This window comes from Siphateles boraxobius, unplaced genomic scaffold, assembly GCF_051911475.1.
Source record: "Siphateles boraxobius isolate OS27281-9 unplaced genomic scaffold, OSU_SipBor_1 42, whole genome shotgun sequence".
NCBI classification, from domain to species: domain Eukaryota; kingdom Metazoa; phylum Chordata; class Actinopteri; order Cypriniformes; family Leuciscidae; genus Siphateles; species Siphateles boraxobius.
The window spans coordinates 549422-562727 of NW_027509053.1; the positions used below are offsets into that span (position 1 = coordinate 549422).

The window sequence follows — 13306 nt, forward strand, 5'->3', positions numbered from 1 at the left end:
CCGAAAGATCGGTTGACCGCGTCGTGATAACATTCCATAAAGTATTTTGTGTTTCCCGGGTACATTTGTCGTCCTAGCATCGCTACCTGATTGACGTCCCTGGGGTTTTTAAAAAAAATCATATAATTGGCGTTTAAGCTGATGGTTCGACTGGACTTACCCTGTGCAAATAAATTTTGCACTATATAGATGCTGCTGAGATTCCGATGGTGACAATATTGCGTAAATACGCGCTGGAGTTCCAGGTTGGCGCTAGCTTGCTGCATCAAATCATCCACGATGAGAAGATTTGTTTTATGAGTAAATCATCATCATTCAGACTCTCGGGTATTCCATGCACAAATTTAATGTCGTACAATTTCAGTACATCGTCGTACAAAGGCTGCCAGCAATCATACAACCATACAATGTTTTCAATTTTCTTGGAGATTATAGTCAAACCCTTTTCCAACAAAAGTTTTACAAAATAAGACTTTCCAGAATTGGACGGCCCACTTATAACACAACTAAATGGATGTTGAAGTCTGAAATCAAAATCGGAAACAACCTGAGACCCTCTGTGCATCACCTGATCAGTAGCCATAAGGAAGAGTGGTGAAATCGGGCAAAAGTCTGCGTTTATTATACACCACCTTGAACTTTTTAACGACTGATTTGTTGTGCAATGTGAGAGTCTTTTTATTCCTCACAATATTTTCGGTGTGAGCCAGGATGTGTTTGGCGCTATCCTGCGACGTCACATAACCGTCAACCAGACCAATCAGGGATTCCAGACGGATGGCTCTGGAGTTTTTTGCATTCAATGTTATACCCTTAGCTTTCATGCACGTCTTACCTTTGGCCGTCTTGTACCCATAAGATTTAGGCCCGCTCGTGCAAAAACACGTTATGAAGTCGCCGTCGTCTAGCTCGCTCGTCAGCTCCCCCAAATGATCCCCTAGAGGCGGTTCCCAGTCCCCCTCCCTAGACACAAAGACGACGGAGTCCGTATCTGAGTAAAGAAGCCGGTCGCCGAGTCTGTCCATCAATTCGTACAATTCCAGTCGTGCATGAGCCGTTGTAAACGCTCCTAGAAACACGTTAACGTTGTGTGCCTTACAAACATCGTCTTTGTCAGGTTTATGCTGAACGAGAGCTACGTCGTCCGAGACGAATGTGAAATAGGACAGTGTGTCGGTATTACCAAAAACGATTCTGGTGAAATCTTCGGGGTCGTTCACCAGAGTCGTTTGAGGCAGGTTCTGTCTTAACGAGAACCGACCCCAAAGCGAATTGAGAATCAATTTCGTGATTGCCCTCTGGGCGGCGTTGTACTTGATCTTTTCGGGGTCGAGTTGAACCCCCTCTTTTTCAAAATACTCAGGGATGTAAGTCTCTTTCTCAGCCTCCGTGACCACATTCGACGGATACCCTGACGCTTGTTGTTTCAAACGCAGAAACGTTTTGACATAATCGCCAAACAATGCGTCTGACCGCTGAGGAAAATGCCAAACCTCGTCTATCTTGGCTACCACATAACCCTTCTCGACGGCTTTTAAAAGCTCGATGCTGACCCAACAGCCCGACAGCGATCTTTCCTGATCCGTGTGGGTACAGGTTGAGGTCTGGTTTTGCTCGTGAGCGCAAGTTCTACATAACGGGAACATGAGTTTTCCTTCGCATCTGTAAGGGAGAACCGGGTGCAGTAATTTGCGGGGAGGGTACACGGTCGCTTTGATAAGGCCGAAATAATTTTCAATCGGTTCAAAATCTTTGAAAATGATTTGTGGATGATCGATCGGATAGCTTTTCCTAGCCTGGCAAAAGGGGTAGAGGCTGGTGAAATCGAGATACCTTATTTTTTCATCTTCGGTCACCTTGTGATAGAGGTTATAAGCGTTAGTTCGACCACCAACCAGAGCGTCTCGCGGTTTCAATCTCTCGGGGGCCGAATAATTGTCCATAAATTCTATCACGGAGGGATCGGTCTTTTTCATTTTGCTCCATTCGCATTCCCAAAGAACCTCGATTTGCAAACCGTACGCGTTCTGCAGAATTTCGACCTTATCGTCAAACTGTCTCCTGAGAACCCCGTAAGGTACTCGCGACAAGGGGTGTGTCTGATGGGGTTCAAAGCGACAGCAGTGTCCATGGTGTACACAACCATTGTATTCTAAGCCAAACCTCAACCCGTTCTGTTCGTAGTAACCGTCTAAAAAGTACTTACCGAAGGATACTTCGCCATGGTTCAAGGCGTGGTGTAGGTCGACGTTTCGAGTCTTTTTGACATACTCCAGCCATTCTATTGAACCAGATGAATAGCATTTGCTCTGTCGGATGTATGCTTTGTTATGCGTGAGAGCCAGCGTATTTTTCTTAAGGAAATGTGTTTTGAAGATCCCCATCGCACAACTAGCGATCGTCGTAAAACTGAAAGGGTCAAGTTTGGTGCATTCGATGAACGACTGGCGATATTTCATACAACCTTCGCGTAATAACACAACGTCGTTAACGCCGTACTCGTACAGTTCTTTCTTAAAGTCAAAGAACTTACCCTCAACCGTGCTGTACCAGGCATCGAACTTTTGTTGGTCTTTATCCGACATGTTATCGTAGTTGTAAAACTTTTTGTCGGGGTAAGGTCCGAAATACTTCGCATTTTCCACTCTGTTGAAAAGATGTGGAAAGTAGCCTTTTTCAGTCGTCGTCAAGTCTAACGCAGCTGGCATTTTGGCTAGGGCAAACGGGGAAAAATGAATAACTGTCGAGGTATCGCTGCGCAAACGTTTCATCATACATAAGGATTAATTTACATCCCTGCATGATAACCTCGATGGCAATCCCAGCTTTGCAGAAATACTCCAGAATGAGAAAGGAGTCAAATCTGGAGGCGTAATGAGCAATGAAGCAGCAGCCTTCATATCGCGGCTGTCTGAAGCGCTTGATTAGCTTAGCTATACAGCCTGTACCGCGAGCTACAAATTTCTCCCCTTGGAACGTGATCGCGCAAACAAAATTAGCCACGTGCCTCCCATTTTCATAACGCGTTTCAAAATCGTAGAAAATGTATTTTTCGCAAAACTCCTTAGGCGCTAGGGGCTGTATGAAGCATTGGTGTTCTCCCTCGTCCACCAGAATTTCGCGACAATGGTCGCATTTGTCCGGAGCGCATACGTGTTTGGTTTTCTTGTTTCCCGGTTTAACCTGGTAGCGTCTGTTGCATAGTTTACAGTATTTTATAAGATCACAGGCGGGGTTTTCGTGACCCGGAGGTGGGTTTTTTTTATGCATTTCGAAGCAATAGCTCGATTTACAGTAACGCATGCAATCTAGACAGTGTATGGTCGTTTTAGGGTAGGTGTAACATTCTGAGTCGAAGCATACGTTACAGACGTGTTTGCATCGATGGTCTCTGCGACTGGTGTAACTTTTGTAACAAAATTCGCATACGTATTCCGAACCGATGAACCCTGTCAAACTCGTTATCATGTAGTAATGATCGTTATGGTGATAGAGGAACACCGTTTTCGGATGGGGTTCATCACAAGTTTTGTACGTTTCTAAGACAGCTGCGTTAGATCTGTGAAATACGACAATTTTAATGCCTAGAGCTCGTTCAAATGAGGCTATGTCGCTAAAAGCGATTGGATCTTGGATTGAGAAGCCTGCACTGTTTTGGATGGTGGTAGCCAGATTTTCTAACTCGGTCTCGGGTGTTGTGGGTTAAGAAAACGGGCGAGACAAATGGAGAAGCACAAATTATTCGAAATATTTTGTGGGGCAAAATAAACTGTTTTTTTTTCTTTTGATCACCTCACCAATGGCCAGATCCATAAGTTTACGTCGTTGACCCCCACCTCCTTGCCTGTTCATAACAACGGTAGCTTCTATCTCAACGGCCTGGTCCGATAATAACTGATCGTTGCTCTGTAAAACTTTTTCAATTTGGTCGTAAAGCAAATTGGGGTCATAATTATTTCCATCGGTTAAAACAGCGCTGATGGGTATTTGTAGACTGGAGGCTGACACGGTCAAATTAATCACGGGTACATCCCCACCAAAATCTCTAGCAAAAGTAACAATCCCGCTCAGTGTGTCGTGTAAGTAACGATGATAATCGGCCAGATCTGCAGAGTTGATGACTCTCAGATTCATGCTCCTTCTCAACGATACGCTATTGAAACGAGGTCGTGGTAAAACGTGATATCCGTTAACGAACCCACCCCGGCGAATCAACGCATCAATGTCGAGGGGACTTAATCGCTCATGTGTAGGAGGATTACCTTCGCGGAAAGTATTATCATCGTCGGTAGGATGTTCTACACTATCGTCGTCAGGATCTGGGGGTGGTTCGGCGGTATTTAACCCTGCACCGTGTTGTATGGGTGGGTCATAGAGATTCATATTTGGATTTACGGCTAATTAAAAAAGATCCAAATCAGCAGATTGGTGTGACGATTCTACATTAAGATACTGTTCTAAAGAATCTGGAAGCATACTTATCGTTTCAAGCTCATCCGGAGACAGTTCTGTGTCAGATTGGTCTGATTGACGAGCGTCTGTAAAGAAGTATTTTGATCCATCCATTTTTGAAATTCAGACTAACATCACAGAGTATAAAACAATCACAGAGTATAAAACGTGAGATATTACAAAATCATAGAGCATAGATAAAATAGCATAGTGTATACATGTAATATAATATGAGTATATAAAAGGAATATAAATCAAAGAGTATAAAATCAAAGAGTGTATATAACAATCAATACATGATCTAACGCGGTACAAAATGGATCGTGAGTAAACTATTAATTGTAGCAGACATCTCATCTATGAGGGTATGGAGAAGACGAAGCCTGAGCAGCATTTCACTATGGTGTTGCGTTGACATATGCTCGTTTATATCAGAATCCTCATCCATGATTAATCGGATAATATGGATGCGGTGAAATATTTCATCGCTCACATTCTGAAAAAAACGATCCTGAACATCGAATCTGCTATGTATCTCTGGCTGAAAGGATCGTAGCTCGTTACGTAAGGCATCTATTCTGCTACGGTTTTCTTCCTGCCTTGCAGAATTTGCATCAATTTTCCTGTTTATATCCGCATTCGCCTCACGAAACTCACTGCGAAATGCATCTATTGAATTAATGAGCTGGCGAATCAGAGGCTTATCGTTGGATGGTTCATCGACTGGTTGAGGGGTCAGCGCTACTTCTTCAACATCGATCTCTTCCGACGATTGGTGAAAATGAAATGGCGTCTGACCGGCGTTCGACGCTTCGCCACGCTCGCTCGTCCAAGAGCTCTGATCCCAAGCGTGGAGTTGAGCCACACCCCAGTCAGTCACATCGTCATCATCATCATCATGGATTCTATCCGAACCTGCTGTATGGAAATATAACAATCAATCATAATGGTATGACAAATTTGAGTTTAAATGTTAATACATGTAGATAGCCTCACCATTAAATAGCTCAGGACTAAATGGGGGTACAGAATAATTCGTTTTTCTAGTCTTTTTCTTTGGTTGGTCTAAAGCTGTGGGGGTAGGAACTATTTGATCTCCGACTATGTCTCGCCTATCTGTTACGACGATGGTGTCTTGTTCATTCTCGTCTTCAGTAAGGTCGACCACCGGGAATCCAGGCTGTGTGACGAATTGGATGAAATCTATAAAATAAATAAAACGTTAGATTTCCTTAAACGTAAAACATTACGCTGAAGGTGGATCTTGTTCTTACCATTGGCAGTGCTGTCTCCATCAAACCCATGCGTAGCCACTACGAATTAAAAATAAGTAAAACTTAAAATAAATTAAAATTAATAAATAAAGACGCATAAAAATTGGTACATTTAATTTATAAAGAATAGAAAATAAGTTCTCACATGAATTAATGGCATCAAAGGCGTTCCGCTCGACGTTTGAATCTGAGGGGGAAAAACATATTATGATTTGAAGCCGCCTGGTGGGGCCGTTTTATATGGTTGATGACGCGCACACACACACACACACACACACACACACACACACACACACACACACACACCTATAATTTACGAACTCCGGGATTGGTGGGGGCGCTATTTGCCTGTGAACTGGATGTTGTTTGAACTCCGGGACTGGTGGGGGCGCTATTTGCCTGTGAACTGGATGTTGTTTGAACTCCGGGCCTGTGGGGGCGCTATTTGTCTGTGAACTGGATGTTGTTTGAACTCATGGGCAACCATATCCATTCCATACCTGAATGTGATGCTTCAGAAAGTGTTTAAAACGATGATTATATGGTAAAATATATACCAGTATACCGTCAGAAGCATCAGCAATGTTTTTCTGAAACATATACAGACAAAAGCAAAATGATATAGCGCCCATAACAATGTGTGAGATCCGTTAGCAGCGTAGCACGAGATGCTAACCAACACACATGTTCTATCACCATGCCGCATGGTTAGCTATCCGAAAGATCGGTTTACTAAATTATAACGCTGTATATATCACCGTCTTTTCACATTAAAAGATAGCGCTGCATTATAACACACAAATAGCATTCATAGAATAGTGAAGTATGTTGCGGTAAGCCGACGGCTGATCCATGATTTTCATAATAAAAGCTTTTTCACATAAAAAGTTTCACATAAGCAGTACATCCGATGATAATCCATATTAATACACATAAGCATGGATATGCAGACTGATTTGGTTTAAAATCACCAATGGTCCATATTTTAAAAATCAAACTTTATGATAAATGAATGTGATGTTGCATATTATTAAAAATCATATCTACTGTTTTTCACCCTATGTGAAAACAATATTTAAATCACCGTAGCATAACCCCATTAGCATGGGTATGCAGACTGGTGTGATTTAAAAAACAAAACAAAAAAAACACCAATGTTCCATATTTTTAAATTTCAAACTTTTATGAATATAATCTTACTTATTTAAAAATCATATCTACTGTTTTTCACCATGTGAAAACAATATTTAAATCACCGTAGCATAACCCCATAAGCATGGGTATGCAGACTGGTGTGATTTTTTAAAATGTACATATGCAGACTGATATTTTTAAAATCATAGTTTATGATACTTAATATCTGTACCCAGATATTTTTAAAAATCATACTTTATTAATATAATTTTACATATTTAAAAATTCACATCTATTGTTTCACACCCTATGTGAAAAAAACAATCTTTAAAACACCATAGCATAAAAGAATTACAAAGAGAAAATACTCACTGTTTTGCATGTTGATGAGTTGAGCTGTGCAGTCTTGAAGTTTGGACAAGATATGGTTTGCCAGGGTTCGAGCCGTCATCTATATATATATATATACATTCTGAGATGCAGTGAAAATGTATGGGAAAGATATAACTATGTGTGTCCGCTAGATGGCGCGCGTGTTCTATGAATGGTACAGGCGAGTTCACAGAGAGGTCGTTCTCAGAGATCTATCCAACATTTGTCGCCGTATTTCACGGATAGAAGGTCAAAACTGTCACAAAAGAGACACTCCTCTCTTGAGATACGATTTTTTTTAATTGGAAAGCGTATCGGTAGGGTGAAGTGGCACGTACAGCGGTACCGGCTCCTTTGAGTCTTTTCTATACAGTTGTTGTTTTTCAGGATATGCTCGCGACCATAAATTAGTATGAATCGTGAAAACAACAGGTGCTAAAGACGGTCCATGGATACATCTCCCAGTGTTGCAAGCACACACACACTTAGCGCTTTGAGTGTCAACTTTAATCCAATTCTTCAGTACTCTGAAACGGTAAGCTGATTTTTATTTTTGTCATCGGTTCGTAAACTGCATGAAATACGTTATGATTTTATTTCTGATCATCCGTTCATAGCTTAGTTCATAGTTCATAGCATAGTTCTTAGCTATAGCTTCTTCAACAGTCTAAATGGAAGATGATTTTTATTTTTGGACTGCTATAATTGGAATATTATTTATTTACAATGAATGATGCAAGCATTTTATTTATATACTTTTAAATGAACAATGTTGTTCAACTTTAGTTACTGGGAGATATTTTCTCACTTTCACCCCCCAGCAGGGGGTGCAGGAATAGGGTGGTGTCTCACTCACAGACAGACGCACACACTTAGCGCGGAGACCATTGCTGTCATGCGCTGGTGTTTGAGAGACTGAGGGGAGGGAGGGTGTCATGAAACACACACGCACACACACATACACACACACACACACACACACACACGCACACACACATACACACACACACACACACACACACACACACACACACACACACACACGCACACACACACACACACACACACGCACACACACACACACACACACACACACACACACACACACACACACACACACACACACACACACACACATTCCTCCACCACTCTGAATCACAGAGTGTCAAAACACAGAGTGTTTAAAAACTTTAAACTTATTTAATCTGAAATGACTGCTTCAGTAGATTTTTAGTAAGATATTTATTTTTGTTTTGAAAATATTTTTTATAATCATTTATATACTTTTTAAAAGATCAATGTGTTCAACTTTAGTTAGTGTGAAAATTGTAAATGACTAAATGTAAATTTTATAAATATTTCATTCATATACTTTTAAAGGAGCAGCATGCTTTTCAACTTTAGTGTGAGAGTATTAGAAAAACCTTTTCTCACTATCCCCATTTATATAGCGTGCTCAGGAATGCCAGGATATCGGATGACACGCACACACTCACAGACAGACGCACACACACACAGTGCGGAGACTGTCAACTTTAATCCAATTCTTCACCATAGTGAAACGGTAAGATGATTTTACTTTTGTAATTCTAATCTATTCTAATCTATATGCGACATTAGAAAAATTATTTTCTCACCCCGACACGGAGGGGATTTCCCACACCAAGAAGTTATTTCCCCCCGGGGTCAATAGGTCAAAATCAATGGGGCAAAGACAACTGGCAAAGACAACTGGCAACTTCATATATCATACAAAGGTCAATAGGGTAAAGACAACTGTCAACTTGATCGATCGATAGGTCAAAGGTTAATCCCTAAATTAAGCGACCTCCGGAACAACCCCTCCGGAAGGTCAAAGGTTAATCCCTACATCAAAGGACCTCCGGAACACCCCCCGGAAGGTCAAAGGTTAGCCCCGCCCACCTGTCAATCATAGGGTCATAAATCATTTTGACATAAGCTGAATGGTTATAACTACTAGTGTGACAGTCTGTAAATTCCACAAACAACAGAACAGAGGTCATTCGGCATGGCAGTCTGCCTACAGCTCCTTGGTACGATGGCCTTCACCTGTCTCAAAAGTAAGGGTTTTGTAGCATTTCTTTTTAAAATGCATCCACTTGTTTCCGCCCAGTTTTGAACTGAGGACATTTTGCGTGTAAAGCAAACGTGATAACCACTACACTACGGAAACTTGATTTGGACGGTACCCACCTAGTGTCATTCGGCATGGCAGTCTGCCTACAGCTCCTTGGTACGATGGCCTTCACCTGTCTTAAAAGTAAGGGTTTTGTAGCGAATTGCAGCATTTATATTTAACATGCCTCCACTTGTTTCCACCCAATTTTGAACTGAGGACCTTTCGCGTGTAAAGCGAACGTGATAACCACTACACTACGGAAACTTGGTTTGGATCTCATTCCCACCTCTTCTAGCGTACGCTTGTTCAAAAGCGACTGAAACTATAGACTGCCCAGTGTTTTTAACATGGCAAAAAGCTGCTAATTTTGTTGGCAGACCGAACATTTTATATTACTGTACAGGAAACCTCAATGTTCATTTGTTTTATTTTTGTCCTTTTCTAAAGAGATTAAACAACAAACATCCCTTCAAGTGTACTGACCTGCTCAACAGAAAATCGCATACGAAATATTTGCAAAAATCACCCACAGTTTCCGCCCAGTTTCGAACTGGGGACTTTTCGCGTGTGAGGCGAACGTGATAACCACTACATAACAAACACGTCTTCAGGTTGCAGACATAAATCTTTAGGTGCACGCTTATTAAAAAGCATATAAAGGAAATAAGCGCTGCACCCACCTAGCGTGCCAAAGAGTTTACATTTTACGTCAGAATCCAACCACTGTTTCTGCTCGGTTTCGAACCGAGGACCTTTCGCGTGTTAGGCGAATGTGATGACCACTACACTACAGAAACCTATTAATAGGAGGGATGTGCTTTTTAGAAGATGGCTCCTTCCCATAATCTGCCCTGCAAGCAGTGTGAAAGTCTGTAAATTCCACAAACAACAGAACAGAGGTCATTCGGCACCCACCTAGTGTCATTCGGCATGGCAGTCTGCCTACAGCTCCTTGGTACGATGGCCTTCACCTGTCTCAAAAGTAAGGGTTTTGTAGCGAATTGTAGCATTTATATTTAAAATGCATCCACTTGTTTCCGCCCAGTTTTGAACTGAGGACCTTTGGCGTGTAAAGCAAACGTGATAACCACTACACTTCCGAAACTTGATTTGGACGTCAGTCCCACCGCTTCTAGGGTACGCTTGTTCAAAAGCGACTGAAACTATAGACTGCCCAGTGTTTTTAACATGGCAAAAAGCTTCTAATTTTGTTGGCATTTATATTTAAAATGCATCCACTTGTTTCCGCCCAGTTTTGAACTGAGGACCTTTTGCGTGTAAAGCAAACGTGATAACCACTACACTACGGAAACTTGATTTGGACGGCACCCACCTAGTGTCATTCGGCATGGCAGTCTGCCTACAGCTCCTTGGTACGATGGCCTTCACCTGTCTTAAATGTAAGAGTTTTGTAGCGAATTGCAGCATTTATATTTAACATGCCTCCACTTGTTTCCACCCAATTTTGAACTGAGGACCTTTCGCGTGTAAAGCGAACGTGATAACCACTACACTACGGAAACTTGATTTGGACGGCACCCACCTAGTGTCTTTCGGCATGGCAGTCTGCCTACAGCTCCTTGGTACGATGGCCTTCACCTGTCTCAAAAGTAAGGGTTTTGTAGCATTTATATTTAAAATGAATCCACTTGTTTCCGCCCAGTTTCGAACTGAGGACCTTTTGCGTGTAAAGGAAACGTGATAACCACTACACTACGGAAACTTGATTTGGACGGCACCCACCTAGTGTCATTCGGCATGGCAGTCTGCCTACAGCTCCTTGGTACGATGGCCTTCACCTGTCTTAAAAGTAAGGGTTTTGTAGCGAATTGCAGCATTTATATTTAAAATGCCTCCACTTGTTTCCACCCAATTTTGAACTGAGGACTTTCGCATGTAAAGCGAACGTGATAACCACTACACTACGGAAACTTGGTTTGGATCTCATTCCCACCTCTTCTAGCGTACGCTTGTTCAAAAGCGACTGAAACTATAGACTGCCCAGTGTTTTTAACATGGCAAAAAGCTGCTAATTTTGTTGGCAGACCGAACATTTTATATTACTGTACAGGAAACCTCAATGGTCATTTGTTTTATTTTTGTCCTTTTCTAAAGAGATTAACCTGTTAACCTTCAAGGCCACTTTTGAAAAATCCCCAGAAATGGCATACCCAAACTTAAACAGATACAGTTCATGAACCCTTTGCACTAAAAGCACAAGTATGATCTCATTTGAAAGCTGACACCTAGTAGTTTATTGTAAATGTAGAAATAATTATTGTCATAATGAAAAAAAATGTTTAAATAGCTTCAAAGTTTTATAAAGTTATTAGAAATTTACTTTCATGAAACATCTTCATAGAAATAAAATTGAAGTTGGCCCTGGAGCAATCTAGAAATGCACTGTAGCTAAAGCCATATGTGTGACCATTTTATATTTAAAATCTGAAAATGATAAGTCTAAAACTCTGTATTTAGTTAAATGTTTTTCAAGATCATGTCAAATTACTTTATTTTGATTAGACTCTAAAATGCAAACTGATGTTTAGTCATCTTCTGAGTCATCTAATCAGTCTATTGTCTCTATTATTTTGTGGTGCAAACGAGCCCCATTCAGAGTCAGTCTCTCCCTGCACACATTTACACCTCTCCAGACTGGTTATGGCTCTAAATATGCATTTCTTTTGTCTGCATTATAGCTACTAACGACTGGCTATTCACAGGCTATTCATAGGGTTTCAAACCCTAATTTCTTTTATCAAAGTTCTCACTAAATATTTGAAACTGGTATCAAATGCACTGAAACATTTCAGTAAGCATTCTTATTTAGAAAAAAATCATAAAACAATAACTGCTGGTGGCAGGTGCACCTGGGCTAGCTAGCATGTTAGCTTAGCACACCATCAATACACGACCATTTATGAGATTAAAACCATGTTTGTGCTCCAAACTTACTTTATAACGCAAGTCGAGTGTTTTAAATAATCTTCTGTGATCTAATTTGGCTTCAGATTAAAAAAAAATCCGACAGAAAATTTATTATTTATAGTGTTCTGCACGATGATGAAATCTATATCGATTAGCATTGCATTATAAATATAATCTATTATTATGAAATACCTGGCATGGCTTGAAGAACACAGGTAACTCAAATATCATTGCAATCATGTTTATTGTCTTCAAAACATCTTTATCTGCATGTTACAGCGATCTCTGTCAGCTACTTTCTGTATCAGTGACGTCCTGGAATGTCACATGACTATGGGTCTTCTTCGTGATCCATATATGGACTGTTATTGTGCATATAGCGCCCTCAGGCTATTGGTATGAATTGAAAACACAGCACATCTCAGTAAGAAGCGATCATAATGATTACATCGACGCATTTGGGTATAAATTCAACAAATATTATTCCTGTCTATAGAAATATGATGTGAATCTATGAGAATATATCAATATTTCTCCAAGTCTGCACATTTTTGAGCTAAAGCCCTGAGGGACGATGTTTTGCGAATCGCTGTCATGACGACAGCTTGGAGTGTTTTTTATGAATGGACCAGCTGACGCTCATAATTCATATTAAAGGTATCGACTCATTTTTCCATTTCATAACTCCTGACACAAATTAAGACATAACTGTCACTATAAGTTTCTCAGAATACAATAGTGGTCAAATACTGAATCTTGAGTATTATATCTTTTTAATGATGTATAGTTTGTCAAGGTATAACATTAAATCTGATAGTAAATTTGAACTAAATAAAAAAAAAAACGCTTCAGTGCGCCGACGCTCTGGAAACGGTTAACAGGTTAAACAACAAACATCCCTGCAAGTGTACTGACCTGCTCAACAGAAAATCGCATACGAAATTTTTGCAAAAATCACCCACAGTTTCCGCCCAGTTATGAACTGGGGACTTTTCGCGTGTGAGGC

At 40.8% G+C, this 13306-nt stretch overlaps 6 non-coding genes across 6 annotated transcripts; all 6 read right to left on the reverse strand.

Annotated features, from left to right (window-relative positions):
- Positions 1-9353: 9353 nt before the first annotated feature.
- Positions 9354-9426, reverse strand: trnav-uac (transfer RNA valine (anticodon UAC)). The gene has a single exon. It is a non-coding gene; the product is annotated as a tRNA-Val (tRNA).
- Positions 9427-9563: 137 nt separating this feature from the next.
- trnav-uac (transfer RNA valine (anticodon UAC)) lies at positions 9564-9636 on the reverse strand. Its single transcript has one exon. It is a non-coding gene; the product is annotated as a tRNA-Val (tRNA).
- A 460-nt stretch (positions 9637-10096) lies between these two features.
- trnav-aac (transfer RNA valine (anticodon AAC)) lies at positions 10097-10169 on the reverse strand. The gene has a single exon. It is a non-coding gene; the product is annotated as a tRNA-Val (tRNA).
- Positions 10170-10612: 443 nt separating this feature from the next.
- trnav-uac (transfer RNA valine (anticodon UAC)) lies at positions 10613-10685 on the reverse strand. Its single transcript has one exon. It is a non-coding gene; the product is annotated as a tRNA-Val (tRNA).
- A 137-nt stretch (positions 10686-10822) lies between these two features.
- trnav-uac (transfer RNA valine (anticodon UAC)) lies at positions 10823-10895 on the reverse strand. The gene has a single exon. It is a non-coding gene; the product is annotated as a tRNA-Val (tRNA).
- Positions 10896-11022: 127 nt separating this feature from the next.
- trnav-uac (transfer RNA valine (anticodon UAC)) lies at positions 11023-11095 on the reverse strand. The gene has a single exon. It is a non-coding gene; the product is annotated as a tRNA-Val (tRNA).
- Positions 11096-13306: the final 2211 nt, after the last annotated feature.